The sequence below is a fragment of the Pteropus medius genome, unplaced genomic scaffold (assembly GCF_902729225.1).
Source record: "Pteropus medius unplaced genomic scaffold, Ma_sr-lr_union100, whole genome shotgun sequence".
Taxonomy (NCBI): Eukaryota; Metazoa; Chordata; class Mammalia; order Chiroptera; family Pteropodidae; genus Pteropus; species Pteropus medius.
In genome coordinates this window covers 6,505,694-6,518,750 of record NW_024349802.1, presented here as the reverse complement: position 1 = coordinate 6,518,750, position 13,057 = coordinate 6,505,694, and the positions used below count along the sequence as shown (strand labels likewise).

The 13,057-nt window shown below is 48.0% G+C and overlaps 1 protein-coding gene and 1 long non-coding RNA gene across 3 annotated transcripts in view; both read right to left on the bottom strand.

Annotated features, from left to right (window-relative positions):
- JADE2 (jade family PHD finger 2) overlaps positions 1-870 on the bottom strand; it is a 50,639-nt gene extending 49,769 nt beyond the window's left edge. The window contains exon 1 of the mRNA XM_039836043.1: positions 731-870. The gene's annotated coding sequence lies outside the window, so the exon portion shown is untranslated. The remainder of the gene's footprint in view (positions 1-730) is intronic.
- A 2,985-nt stretch (positions 871-3,855) lies between these two features.
- LOC120581299 (uncharacterized) overlaps positions 3,856-13,057 on the bottom strand; it is a 67,945-nt gene continuing 58,743 nt past the window's right edge. The window contains exons 3-4 of one of the 2 annotated variants that reach the window (XR_005647242.1): positions 8,159-10,688; positions 3,856-5,075 (exon numbers count right to left, since the gene is read on the bottom strand). This is a non-coding gene — a long non-coding RNA (uncharacterized LOC120581299). Of the gene's footprint in view, positions 10,689-13,057 lie in introns of both variants that reach the window. The other variant, XR_005647239.1, reaches the window with a different exon arrangement.

Genomic DNA, 13,057 nt, shown 5'->3' with positions numbered 1-13,057 from the left:
AGGCTTATACTTAAAAAAGTCTTTTGGCGCCATATTAATGACGTACTTAAAATTTGCCATTTCTCCCTGCGTCAAAAAGACGTTTCTTTGCAAATAACAGCCTGAAGGCGACACTCGCGGAGGGAAACGAGGTTTGCACTAAGCAACCCGCCTCCCCGGGCTCTGGCGCTGGAAGACCCTTGCCCTAGGCCCTGCTCCTGAATCGCTGGTTTAAAAATGCGAATCGAATAAATCGCGTGGCGTTTTACAGCGCCAGAAGTGAGCAGAAAGTGTGCTGGCAGGACCGTAGGGGAGGGGCGCGCGAGAGTCAGGGGGAGGGGGCGCGGCCCTCCTCCCCCACCCACAGCAGATGGAACGTAATATCCCGGGCGGGGGAAACTTGAAATTGTGGGCGACCTGAAGAAAGGAAGGGCGGTCCGTAGAGAGGGTCCCTTTCGGGTTCGTCGCCCCCTCCCCCCGCCCGGGTGCCTCTTGGCACCTAGCTCTGCCCCGCATTTCCGGGGGCTTGGGAACGCAGTGATGGGTGGGTGGCTGGCTGCACGTTTTGGCCCCAGTTGGAGTTTGCCCCGGGGTATCCCCTTCCCCTTGCTTGCCCTTCCCACTCTCCCTAAAGGGTTAAAAACCGAGGGGCAACTTCCAAGGGCTGGTACTTGGCGAGGAAGCGGGGCGCCCCTCTCCCCACCCTTCGCCTCCTCGCCCCTCCTCCTCCGGCTCCACTTCCCGACTTGACCTTGTGGTGCACAAACAGTGCGCTCGGATCCTCGCAGTTTCTGGAAGAAGAGCTTGCGCTCGCCAGGCAGGCGGACTGTGGGGCGGCTCGCGGGCGGTGGCGGGGCCTTGGGTCCGTTCCCGGAGCCGCGGGCCACACCCACTCAACTCGTTGCGCCCGCCGCGCTCACCTTCTCTCGAGGAAGGAGTAGGGCTGGTCTCCTGGATGGGGAGGAGTGAGGGGCAAGCTGCTGCTTTCTCCGGATGCTCCCAGCTGGGGAGGGGGGTGGTCTAGTCTCAGGCAGGATTTGGGGGGCGGGGGGAGGGGACCTGGGAGCCTGGCCCAATATCCCCAAATCACCGTTGCCAACTTTTCCTTCCCCCTCCCTTTCGGTTTCCTCTCAAAAATGATAGAATAATTTTTTAAGCTCACCTTTGGCTTTGGAGGCACATGGGTGAGTTGTGAACATAGATAGGAACCGCCTTCCCTCTCCAAGACTGAAGGTTGTTTGTTCTTTCTTTTCTTTCCACCCAGTTCCGTGGAAAGATAAATATTCAATTTACATAAGATGACATTTATGTGACAATTAAGATTCCCCAATGGAATGTTGTGAACACATTTACTTATAGGAGAAATAAATTAATAATAAACAAACACATAATAACAGCACAAATCTTCTGACAGGGTGGCTTGTCTATATAACAAAGAGGGAGATGATGGATGCTGAAATAAGCACTTTTTGCAACAAGAAAAAAGTAGCTCAAAAGGGAATCAGTGCAACATTTCTCTTCCCTGGCCTTCATTCACAAAGTCTGGGGAGGCTTGTCTAGCAAGATCGAGTGGCTGGGTATCACCTACCAGTTAGACCTGGTTCTAGCTCTCAGTGGTCAGTTGGTAGGATTTGCCCAAGCCCAAGCTTGGTGCCTGGAGACAGATGTGGCAGTCTGTGAGCATGCAACAAAATGGTTAAATATTTGGCCCTGCAATTCAGAAGCTCCTTGATGTGGGCAAGTGAATTCATCTCTCTGGTTCTTTTTCTCCTGTAGAATGGGGTGATGGCACAGAACCTGAGGCCATGTCTGTACATACACATACACATATGTATACATATACATGTTATGTGTATAAAGCAGGGTCTGGCTCATAGTGTAGTTCACATTAGCACTTTCACTGGTGCTTATATTTTGGAAGGGTGAATGTGCTCTCTGAAAGCTCTTAACACTGAAAAACTTGGAGGTGGAGTGATTTCTGTCTTACCCTCTATGAGGAGATATACGTGATCTCCCAGTGTGGGCAAAAAGGAAAGCCAGAAGAAAAATCTGTGGCAATTGGTGGGCTTCATAGTCAAGATACAAACAGCAGTCTAGCCACACATCTTAGGTAGGAGTGAAGGCACCAATTACAGTGGCACACAGTCCAAGGGGACTGCTCTGATTAGATCTAGTTGCAGAAGGTTTACATGCAAGAGAGGACTGGACAGGCTCCCCGTAGCCATCAGGATCCCATGAACCTTGGCAAGCAGTTAAAAATGACCTAGAGAGATGGAAGAGGGAGGGGATGACCATTTATAGAGCGCCTGCTCTGTGCTGTGCACTATGCAGGGCCATCCCATTTCATCTCCACAAAAACCCATCTTACCTATTCAAAAAGGTTTAGTAACTTACCAACAGCTACACAGCTAGCAAGTGGTTGCAGAATTGGCACCTAGTCCAGCTGACCTTGAAGTCGATGTGTTTTCTATTTTACGACATTGCCAGAAATATAAAGTATTAGTATTATTGGTTTGATTGAGGATAGGAGCCTGACTGCTATATAGGCAAGGAAGAATTTTATAAGAGGTGATTCCCTGAGTTCGGGTATAATCCAGGTTCCCTAAAGAGTCCTTGGAAGATACTTCTTGTTTAGTATTGGAAGCTCTCTCAGAGTCCTTGAGTTCCCCACAGCTCTCTGCTACTGTTTAAGGTCACCCTTGGAAATGTTAACAGAATGATAGCCATAAAGCTAATTATAACTCTTTAATGTTTATTAAAAGTCTCACAAATCATTAACTTCTTACAGAAAGAAAATGAGAAGAAACAGAATTCTTGGAGCTAAAATCATTCATTTTTTTCAACAAATATTTATTGAGTGCCAGGCACCATTCTAGATGCTAGGGACACAGTACAGACATGACAGACAAAAATGCCTACTCTCATGGAACTCACTTTCTATACACAATTTTTTAAAATAAAAAATATTATATTTGAAGGTGAATAAGTGCTATGGAAAAAAATTAAATGAGAAAAGAGTAAGAGAATGTGAGAATGCAATTTAAATAGAGTCCTCAGGGAAGACCTCACTGAGAAAGAAGGCAGCTTTGAGTAAAAGGAGGTGAAGGAGTGAGCTTTGAGGGTTTATGGAGGAAGAGCATTTTAAACCTTGGGTTCTTAACCCAGAGTCCACAGACACCCCCTTCCAGAGGTCTGTGGATAGAATTCAAGAGTCTTGACCTTAGAAGGAAAAAATTTATATTTGTATTTTCACTAATTAAAATTCAGCATGTTCTTCAATTATGAATGCAGACAACAAATCAGTGATATTAGCAGCACCCGTGACCTTGTTGCTAGTAAAAATCAGACCTTTTCATATCACATTATATATAGTTGTTGCAAATATCTTAAAGTATCATACTCATCACTACTTCAAAATTGTGCTGCTAGTTCTTATATTTAATGAATAAGAAATATATGTTACTATATTACGCATTTAAAAATATTTTGAGAGTTGTATTTCAATATAATTAGTTTTCTTTATAATTTATGTAACTTATTTTATGGATTTAAAGATATTACACTCTGGAGTCCACAGGCACCATAGTTTGCCATAGGGGTCCATGGCACAGAATAAAACGTTAAGAACCACTGGAGACCAGCAAGTGTAAATGTGTTTAGTATGTACATGTGCAAAGAAAAGATGGGGCAGGGGTCTCCAGTCCCTAACCCCCGGGGCCAAGGATAGGAACGGGCCGCACCGCAGGAGGTGAGCAGTGGGCAAGCAAGCAAAGCTTCATCTGTATTTGCAGCCACTCCCTAGTGCTAGCATCACCACCTCAGCTTCACCTCAGATCATCAGGCATTAGACTCTCATAGGAGCACGGGTCCCTGGTGTCAAAAAGGTTGGAGGCCACTGAGGTAGGGCATTGTTAGAAATTTGGCTTTTGCTAGGAGTAATATGGAGGGCTTGGAGCAGAAGAGTGACATAATCTGACACTGGATTTTATAGGTTATTCTGCTGCTAGATGGAGGACAAACTGAAGGGGGGAAGGCTGAAGCAGGAACATCAGTTAGGAAGTCACTGAAATAAACCAAGTAAGAGAACGTTAACTTGGACTAGAGTGGTAGCAGTGGAAATGGTCGAATTCTGTATATATTTTGAAGCTAGTTCTGACAAATTGTTGATGGGGTGTGAGAAAACAAGAAGTCAAGAATGAGGACAAGAGTTTTGCTGTGAGCCAATGTCATTAACCGATATGGGGGAAACTGGAAGAGTAGGTTTTGGGGAAGGTTAAGGAGCTCAGTGTTGGACATGTTAAGCACTTTTAACAAGCACCTGATCATGCTTAATGTCCTTGGCCTTGAGCCACACTTTGTAAAACACTGAGAGCTTATCCACATGGTACTGGCCTGGCACTCAATAATTGCTCATTTGACAATAGCTGTTTTTCCAGGAGTCCTTACTGGGACCAAAACGTCTAATAACTTGCACTTTATGTTCAGAAGCAGAGGTCCAGCATGCCCTATACACACTAAGTGGTATCACTCAAAGTTTGTTCATCGAATATTTACTGAGTACCTACTATGTTCTGGACAGTATTCAAGGGCTGGAGAGACAGAAAGTAAATGACTCAATAATTTGTCTGAGTCATCAAGGTAGGCAGAAGCCCCAGATGTAGTTAGCCACATTCTCTAGCAACCGACCTCTGTGTCAGGTGAGAAGTTCTATGTTCATTTACTGGCTGCATAAAGCCATACTTGTCCAAAGATAACATGCACCTGAATCACCTGGGATCTTGTTCAAGTGCAGATTCTGATTCATCTGGGATAGGACATGATAGTCTGCATTTCTAACAAATTTCCAGATGCTGCTGATGCTGCTGGTCCACAGATCACACTCAAAGTAGCATGGGTTTAGAGGGTTAGGAAAATTGAATTACAACAGTTGCCTTAATATTAGAGTTCCTGGAGAATTTAGAGAATCCTGAAGTGAAAAAATGAAATCTGAGAAGACTGCACAAATGCAGGTGAGGTTTACTCATACTTTCCTCTGTGCCCTGTTTCTGGAATCCAGTCCTTATCCTCTCACATATAGTCAGTGGCATTAGGTGGCCCTGTAAGAGAGGGAGAACATTCGTTCTGTTGGTCATTCAGCAAATCTTTGCTGACTGCCTACTTTGTGACAAGCCCTGTGCAAAGAACATAATTTGGCATTCACGAGAGGACAAATCCCGCGGCTTCTACCTCCTAGGCTGTAGCTGGAATTTGGGACAGAGAGAAAAGCTGCCCAGGTCTGTGCCTGTGGCCGAAGACCCTGCCCTGGCAAGATCCAGCCGTGGACCTTTCTGTGGTGCACTATAAACGCATGCCTGGGAGAGGCACCCCTCGGAGCCTTGGCCAACTGTTTTAGAGATGGTACTGACCAGCTCTAGGAGATGTCTGGATGATGTGCCAGCCAGGCCACCTGTCCCTTCTCAGACTCTCAGACCCAGGCCAGTGGTCACAGATGGCAGAAGGCAATAGAGATCCCTGGGGCCTCCAAATGCCTCCCTGGAAACTGGCAGCAGACAGTAACTCCAGCCAAGTCAGGGGCCAGCTTGATCAGAATCAAAGTGTGAGACACCGCACTCGGAGCTGAGGGGTCTGACCTAATCCAAGAACCACCAAGAACCAAAGGCACTGGCTCCAAGTCAAACTGAGCAGTTCAAGCAAACTCTTTCATTTACCTTTGCCCATGGTTTCTGATAAATTGAAGCAAATCTCCTCCCATCTGGCAGTCTTACAAAGACCCTTCCCATGCATTTACTGATGAGTTTATAGCCATGCTGGAGGTAACTTGGTTTTTATTAGAAATAGTACGCATTTAACAAAGACCGATACAAACAAGGCTCTATCTTAGGGCAGTGAGTTCCAGGTCCAGATCTGTCTTCAAGGAACTTATGTCTATTTAGGAAAACTAGTCCTTAAGCATATATGCTGGGTAGTCAAGGTAAAATAAGCTGTCTTGGAGCCTGTGGGGTGGAATGGTCAAGAGAGTTTCTTGAGAAGGCCTAAAAATAGACCTGCATCTAGATGGCAATTTAGATTCAGAGAGATGAGTGGTGTCTGCCTGGTCCACAGCAGTGCAGCAGGAGATAGAGCATGACGCCAACAGCTGGCCCTGGCGTTCTTCCTGAAAAGGGAACTGCCCCTCGTATGGAAAAATATACTAGTCAGCTGCTTGAGGGTGAAAGGCGAGTCCCAGGGTGGAAGGAGATGAGAGCATGCAGTCTACTTCCAGGAATCTACCCTAGAGAGACCCTCTCATGTGGGCACAGGGGGGTGTGCTAAAGAATATCATCACAGCATTGTTTGTTTCAGTGGAAAAGTAGGAAAAACTTGACTATTTATCACTAGAAAATGGGCTATATAAACCACAGTGCAAAAAGAAGACAAGGGAGAAGTATTGTGTAGTTTTGCGTGTCTGATGTAAAAAGAGCGCTAATAAAAGTGTTAAGTATAAAGCAGGTTTCATGATAAACAAATATTGAATCATTTTATTGGACACTTAAAAAAAAGCAAATTTCTGGCCAATGTGCACAATATGATCCTATTCGCATTCCAAATATACCTACAAAAGTCTACATTTTATCTGAACACAGACACACAGATGTATGTAATTTCATAGAAAAAAACAAAGTGCTTGGAAAGATACTCACCAAATTGACAAACAGTTGCCTGTGTTGGACTGTAGGGAGTGAGATTGGGAAGGGGTGAAGGGTTGGGGTAGGGACTGTGGAGATGGAGGAGCCCCCAAAAGCCCTCTGCATCTGGGCAGTGCTGGCTGCCCCACAGGTACTGAGACTGCTTCAGGGACAGAAGCATTGTTGAAGGGAGGGATGAGCTCTCCCAGCTCAATGTTGGGCTAGCTTGTTTTCCTGGTGGGCAGAGGCAAGAAGCCTCCCCTCTGGTCCAGCCCCAGTGTTGACTCCTAGGTGGCCTGGGGCCTATTTGGCCCTCTCTGGTCCCCAGCATTAAAGTACCCCTGGGCTTTTCCAGTTGGCCTAGCCCGAGCTGAGATTCTAAGTCCATTCCAGAACCTTCCTGTGGAGTCTGAGCACCAGGAGGAGCGCAGAAAAGCCTCACTTGACCTTTGATCTGCTGGGACTAGGAACCAGTGTTTTGTCTTGTCCTGAAGCCTTGAGTACACACCAGTGCTCAGAGAGTTTTCTGAGCAGCAGGGCCTCCTGGGGGAGCTCCCTCCGCTGATAGGTGGTGTGCCATTTCTTCCCAGCATATTTCACTTGAGGATACCTCACTCAGCCTGGCTCCTTAGGGAGCAAATATGAGGATGATTCATTGCCTGGTGGGCCCTAAAAAGTTAATGAAACTTACTGAGTGAGGGCTCTGGCTGAGTGAGAGAGGTGGGGACTGCCCGAGGCCAGGGCTTGGGCTCTGGGCCTGGGTATTTGGTGTGACCTGTGTACAAGAGCAGATCTATTCTGCATATAATTCCTGTGGTTGCTCTGGGCTGGCTTCAGGCTACAGAGATGTGTTAAATGAGGTCCCTCCCTGAGGATACCACAGATGGGAGAGGGGTGGACATTGAATTTGGATAGGGTCAAGTATGTTGATAGGATCAAGGCTCAGTGTAGAACCAGGAGCAGCAAGGCCCACTGGCCGTAAGAGATGCCTCAGCCCAATCAAGGTTTCCTTAATGGTGTCCTGGCCTTCACCAGCCTCTCACTGCTGGGAAGTGCTCTAGCATGCAAGATCCTGCAGGCACTAGTGAGCAAGCTATTCCTCCCTTACGGCTGTGCACAAAGTGACTTGTGAGCTTGGGCTGGCTTTGGGCACTGTAACTGCTGGACATCCAGGACCTGCAGCTCTGGCAGGTGGCAAGTTACTTCCAAATGTGATGGATCTTCAGCCAGAGCCCTGGGGAGAGGCTTGGACAGGAACTGGCACTGGATGCCTGTGCAATGGGGATGCTTAGAAACGAGAGAATTCTTGTTGAGCTGATCCCCAGCTAGGCCAGCTCCACGCAGATTATCCACCTAATACAGCTCCTCTAGGAGAGTTCTACAGAAAGAGAAAACCCTGCATTACCCTGGCACCCAGCTGAGACTAGAGGCCGATTCTCGGGTACAGAGAGGACCGTATTCAGCAGTGGGGTCTCCTCTAGAGAACCTCTACCATTAGGGATCTAACTTCTTACCTCTCTGTTCCTCAACTTCCCTCAGAGTTTAAGGAAAGGCAAGCAGCTCTTAAGTGTCTGGTCAGGCTAGGAAGGTGTGCCCAAGGAAGAACAGGTGCCATTCTTGCCCTGGAAGACCACACAGCCGAGGTGGAGAGGTGAGATTCCTAGACTGGAAACTAAATGAGGTAGGATATGAATCAGTGCTGGAGTGTCTGCTTTAGCCCGTGTGTGGGGATGAGGGGAGAGGAGGGAGCCAGGAAGGAGCCACTAGGTGAGGGAAGAGGGAAGAGGAAGGGCACACATGAGCTTACATGTGCACATATGCATTTGTGTGTGTATAGTGTGTCTGCATGTACCCAAACATGCCTGGGGTCCCTATCTCTGGAGTCCCCATTTTCTGTGCTTTCTGCCCAGACAACCTAAAAATAATTTCCATTTAACTTTAGGATTTGCTATTTGATGCATAAGATGCTTGCCCAGCAGATATACTTTTCTACCCACTCTTTATCTAAGATCAAGTTGAAATGAATCTGCATTATTTATGTATACACAGGATGGCTAGTAAGCAAAAGGCAGACTAGAACAGTCTGGATTTGGCTGGAAAGTCCATATAAAAATGGTCCCTATGTGGATAACAAAATTAAACAGTGTGCATGAATTGGCAGTGATGGCATTGATGGTGATAATGATGATAATGAAGAAAAAGGACCCAATATGACTACTGGGGCGTCATCAGCCCTTTATCTCATCCACACATGACAAAGAATTTGGCACATGGCAAGCACTCAAGGAATATTTATTTGTAGACATTGAGAAAGAATGTCCACATATATGACACATGTGCAAATATGGAGCTAGATGATTGATAATTTGTCATGGGTAGAGGACAACTAAATGATAGATTGAATTTAAAAGTTAGTTTATTAGATAGATGGCTGAGGGGTGAGGCAGTTATCAGATTGAAAGATTAAAGCCATGGAGGAATGATAGACTGATAAATAACTTGTGGATACTTGATAAACAGATAGAAAGAGGGATAAATTGTGGCCAGGTGATAGGCCAAGAGATCCATTGTCAGACCCAAATAGGTAGATAGGAAAACAGAAGTGTAGCAATAGAGTGAGAGAGACAGACAAGAGGATGAGCGAGGCCTTGACGTGGGCAAAATAATCCCTTCCACAAGATGTCTGTGTTGTGCTCCACAGAACCTGGGATATGTTATACTAACATATAGCAAAAGGGAGTTTGCAGATATGATTAATTTAAGGATGTTGAGATGGAGAGATTATCCCGAATTTTCCAGGTCTGTCCAATCTAATCACATGTCCTACTACTGACCTTCTTTCACCATGTTTGATTCTTCCCTGCCTTCTTTTCAGTTCTCGATCATGCCACACTCGTTCCTACCTCAGGGCCTTTGAACTCACTGTTTCCTCTGTCTGCTCATTTTCGTCACTCAGATCTCATTTCAGATGAGAATTGCCTCCCTGCTTCCAGATTCTTGTCCTGAAGCCTTGAGTACACTCCGTTCCTGGGGACTGGGTTGGGGCAATGGGATGTCCAAGCTCTTAGCCTGCTCTGGCTGGCACTGTCCCCAGCTCTAGGTCCCGCCCAAGGCTGCGGGATGGAGCAGTGCACATGAGTCATCAAGCAACAGACACAGTCCCCTTGTTGGAGGGACCTGAGCAGTTATATTGTAGCAAACTCCTAGGGCTACTGGCCCAATTGAAAGGGAAGGTTAGGAACTTCCCCAGGTTGTTCAGACTCACACCGTGCCAGGAGGGGACTGGAGAGTGCAGGAGCTGGGAGCGGCCTGTGTGGATGATGCTTGATGCTGTTATCTCTCCTTGGACTGTCCTGTGCCCATCTAATATAGACCAGGCTGTGGAAAAGTAGATGGCTCATCCTAGTTTGAGAGGTGCTCAGAACCTTTCAACTACTCCTCTCTTCACTCTACAATGACTGAGTACCTACTGTGTACCAGCGCTGTGCTGCCCTACTACAGGCCAGGCTCTGCCCTGAGGAAATTGCAATGTAGTTGGGGATGCAGACTATCAGTAAACCTTACAGATCTATTGGATGAGGGCTCAGCATGGGGTCACACAGAGAAACTGCACTCAACTCTGCCTGTGTGGGCAGGTAATGGAACTAGAAGGCAATGAGAGGGCCAGCTGGAAGGGACTGGCTGGAAGGGTGTTCCAGGCAGCAGCAGCAGCCTGGTTGTGGTAATTTCCTAGAACTGCCACAACAAAGCATGTACCACAAACTGGGAGGCTTAAAACAACAGAAATGTGTTCTCTCACAGTTCTGGAGGCTAGAAGTTCGAAACCCAGGTGTTAGCAGAGCCACATTCCCTGCAAAGCCTCTAGGGGAGAATCCTTTTTGGCCTCTTTCAGCTTCTGGTGACTCCTGGCGTTCCTTGGCTTTTGGCAACATAACTCCAATCTCTGCCTCCATCTTCACATTGCCGTCTTCCTTCTGTGTCTGTTGTCTCTCTGTCTTCACATGGCGTTCTTTATGTGTGCCTGTGTCTGTCCAAATTTCCCTCCTAGAAAGATGTCAGTCATACTGGATTAAGGCTCACCCTAATGGCCTTAACTCAATTAAATCTGCAAAGACCCTATTTCCAAATGAGGTCACATTCAAATAAGGGGTATTAGGACTTCAATATATATTTTTGTGGGGACACAATTCAACCCATAACACAGTGGGCAAAGGCTTGGAGAGACATGGAGCACAGAACCAGAGCTCTCTACTGTTTGCCACCTCATCACTCACCACCTTTGTACACATTTCCTTACACCTGCTTTGAATGTTCCAACCTCTAGACTCTTGCTCCCACAGTCCCCCTGTCTCGACAGCTTCTTTCTCCATCAGCAGGCCCCCCTCTTCAGGAAACACTCTCAGACACTGACTGCAAAGTGCTGGTGCCTTTCTCTGATTTCTGAGAGTCTCACAGTCTGAGGGCTCGTTTAGTCTACAACATAGTGTCCAGGTGGGCATCTTTTTACCTGTTCCCTTCAGCCTCCTCTCTGTTCCATGCGAAATCTAGGATCAGGGAGCCAGAGGTTTTGAGTCCTGCTCTCAGCCATTTCAAAATTCTCTATCCCTGCCCAGCCTTTTCACTGTACCTGGATGTCCCTGTGACAGTCACTCATCACCTCTGAGGCAGAGCCATCCCGCACCAATAGCCCTGACTGCTAGATGGTCTCCCTTGCTCCGCCACACTGCATCTCCAAGGAGCTCCCTGGGAGTTTTGAGGTCCCCTTGCTCCCACCACTTGGGGCTCCGTTGAACCCACTTGGCTCCACCAGTGACCAGGGCTGCAGTGGAGTACTGCCCACCAGAGGCAATTTGAGGGACTTGCAAAGGGTCCCCTGAGCCAGATGATCTCCCTCACCCACCTGCCTTGGGTCAAAAATTCCACCATTGGCAACTCTGACAGCATCCAACTCTGATAAGGCCAAATGCCCTGGAGAGGAGACTCTCTGCTAGGAGTAGCTGGGCAGGGCCTTGCCTCTGGAGCCTGGCAGCCTGCTGATATCTCACTCAAGTCCTACAGGAGACTTGCCACCCTGGAGCAGGAGCGGCTGAAGAAGACAGGCTATTCTACAGAGCTTTGTCCGGAAGCACAGGCTGCAGGGTGGGGTGAAGCTGAGGGCAGCCCCGGTGGGCTAGCCCTGCCCAGGCAGAGATGCACTCAGGCTCCAGGATATGCACTAAGCTCAGCCTCTTCCTTCTCTCCTACCTGCCCTCCTTTGTCTTGCACCTTCCTGGCTTAAAAACAGCTCCTTCCACATACGGGGCTGTTAGTGGCCTTTGGACTGGGGAGGAACTGGGGCCTTGCAGGCCCCACACCCAGGCTGACACTCATAGGGAATAGGGAGAGGCCCAGAATTGTCACTCCCTGGGCACAGTCCCAGTGTCCTCAACCGGCCAGTCCTGTTCTGCCCTTTCTCCAGTGGGGAGGAGCTGGGGGCAGGGAAGAGGCAGGGCCCAGACATGGCCAGAGGCATTGTGCTGCCACTGGCCCTCAGCCCCACATGTGCCCATGGAGCTCATACTGTGTGCAGAGGCCCTGGGTGAGGCTGGGCTGCCTGGGCTGCTCCTCCTTTCCTGCCAGAGAGACTGGAGGGTAGGATGGGGGAGGGGTGGGTGTTCACCACAAGACCCCAAGGGTCCCAAAAAGGCTTGTTTGGAAGGGAGAGCTAGCCATGTCTAATAAGGAGCTATTTCAGTTTTGCCATAATCAAGTCTAGCTCAGGGCTGCCCAAAATAGCCAGGTAACGGGAGCCAAGAGTCTGCAAGGATGGTTTGGCCCAGGTGGGGATCAGGAGGGGTAGCCTCAGCCTTCGTACCCAGATTCCAGGCCCCCTATCTCCACCCCAAGACTTCAGTCCAGGCCCAGCCCCCTAGTAGGTCCTTAGGCTAATGAAGCCTCTTATCAATTCAGTAAGTGACCATATAGCAGACATGAACAAAACTCTTTTTAGATTAAGGGATTCGTGCAGAATTTCATGGCGCCCCAGGGAGGGTTGGGAATGCTCAGGGGTTTGAATAAACCTTTAAACTTAATGTTCCTAGGGAAGAAGGCTTCTCCAGGCCTGGCATGAGTCTATGATGGGGGTGGTAGCCGGGTTGGCTTCTTTCCCCAGGATCATCTACCTACTTGGTTACTGAGGATAGCTAAGTTGTGTCCAATTTCCCTCACTAGGCCCTTGGAGATGTTCTGGAGAATCTGTGCAGCGAGATCTGCTTCATCTGAGGGCACAATCCCCAAGCCCAGCAAACCCTGGACTTCTAAGTATTTTCTGGAGGTCCTATGCAGCACCAGGAGGGAAGAACACTTTGTCTCCCCACCTACCTTCAACTTCTCTGGGAAGTTCATCCCTCCCCTGTGCCACCTGTGGGCTTCCT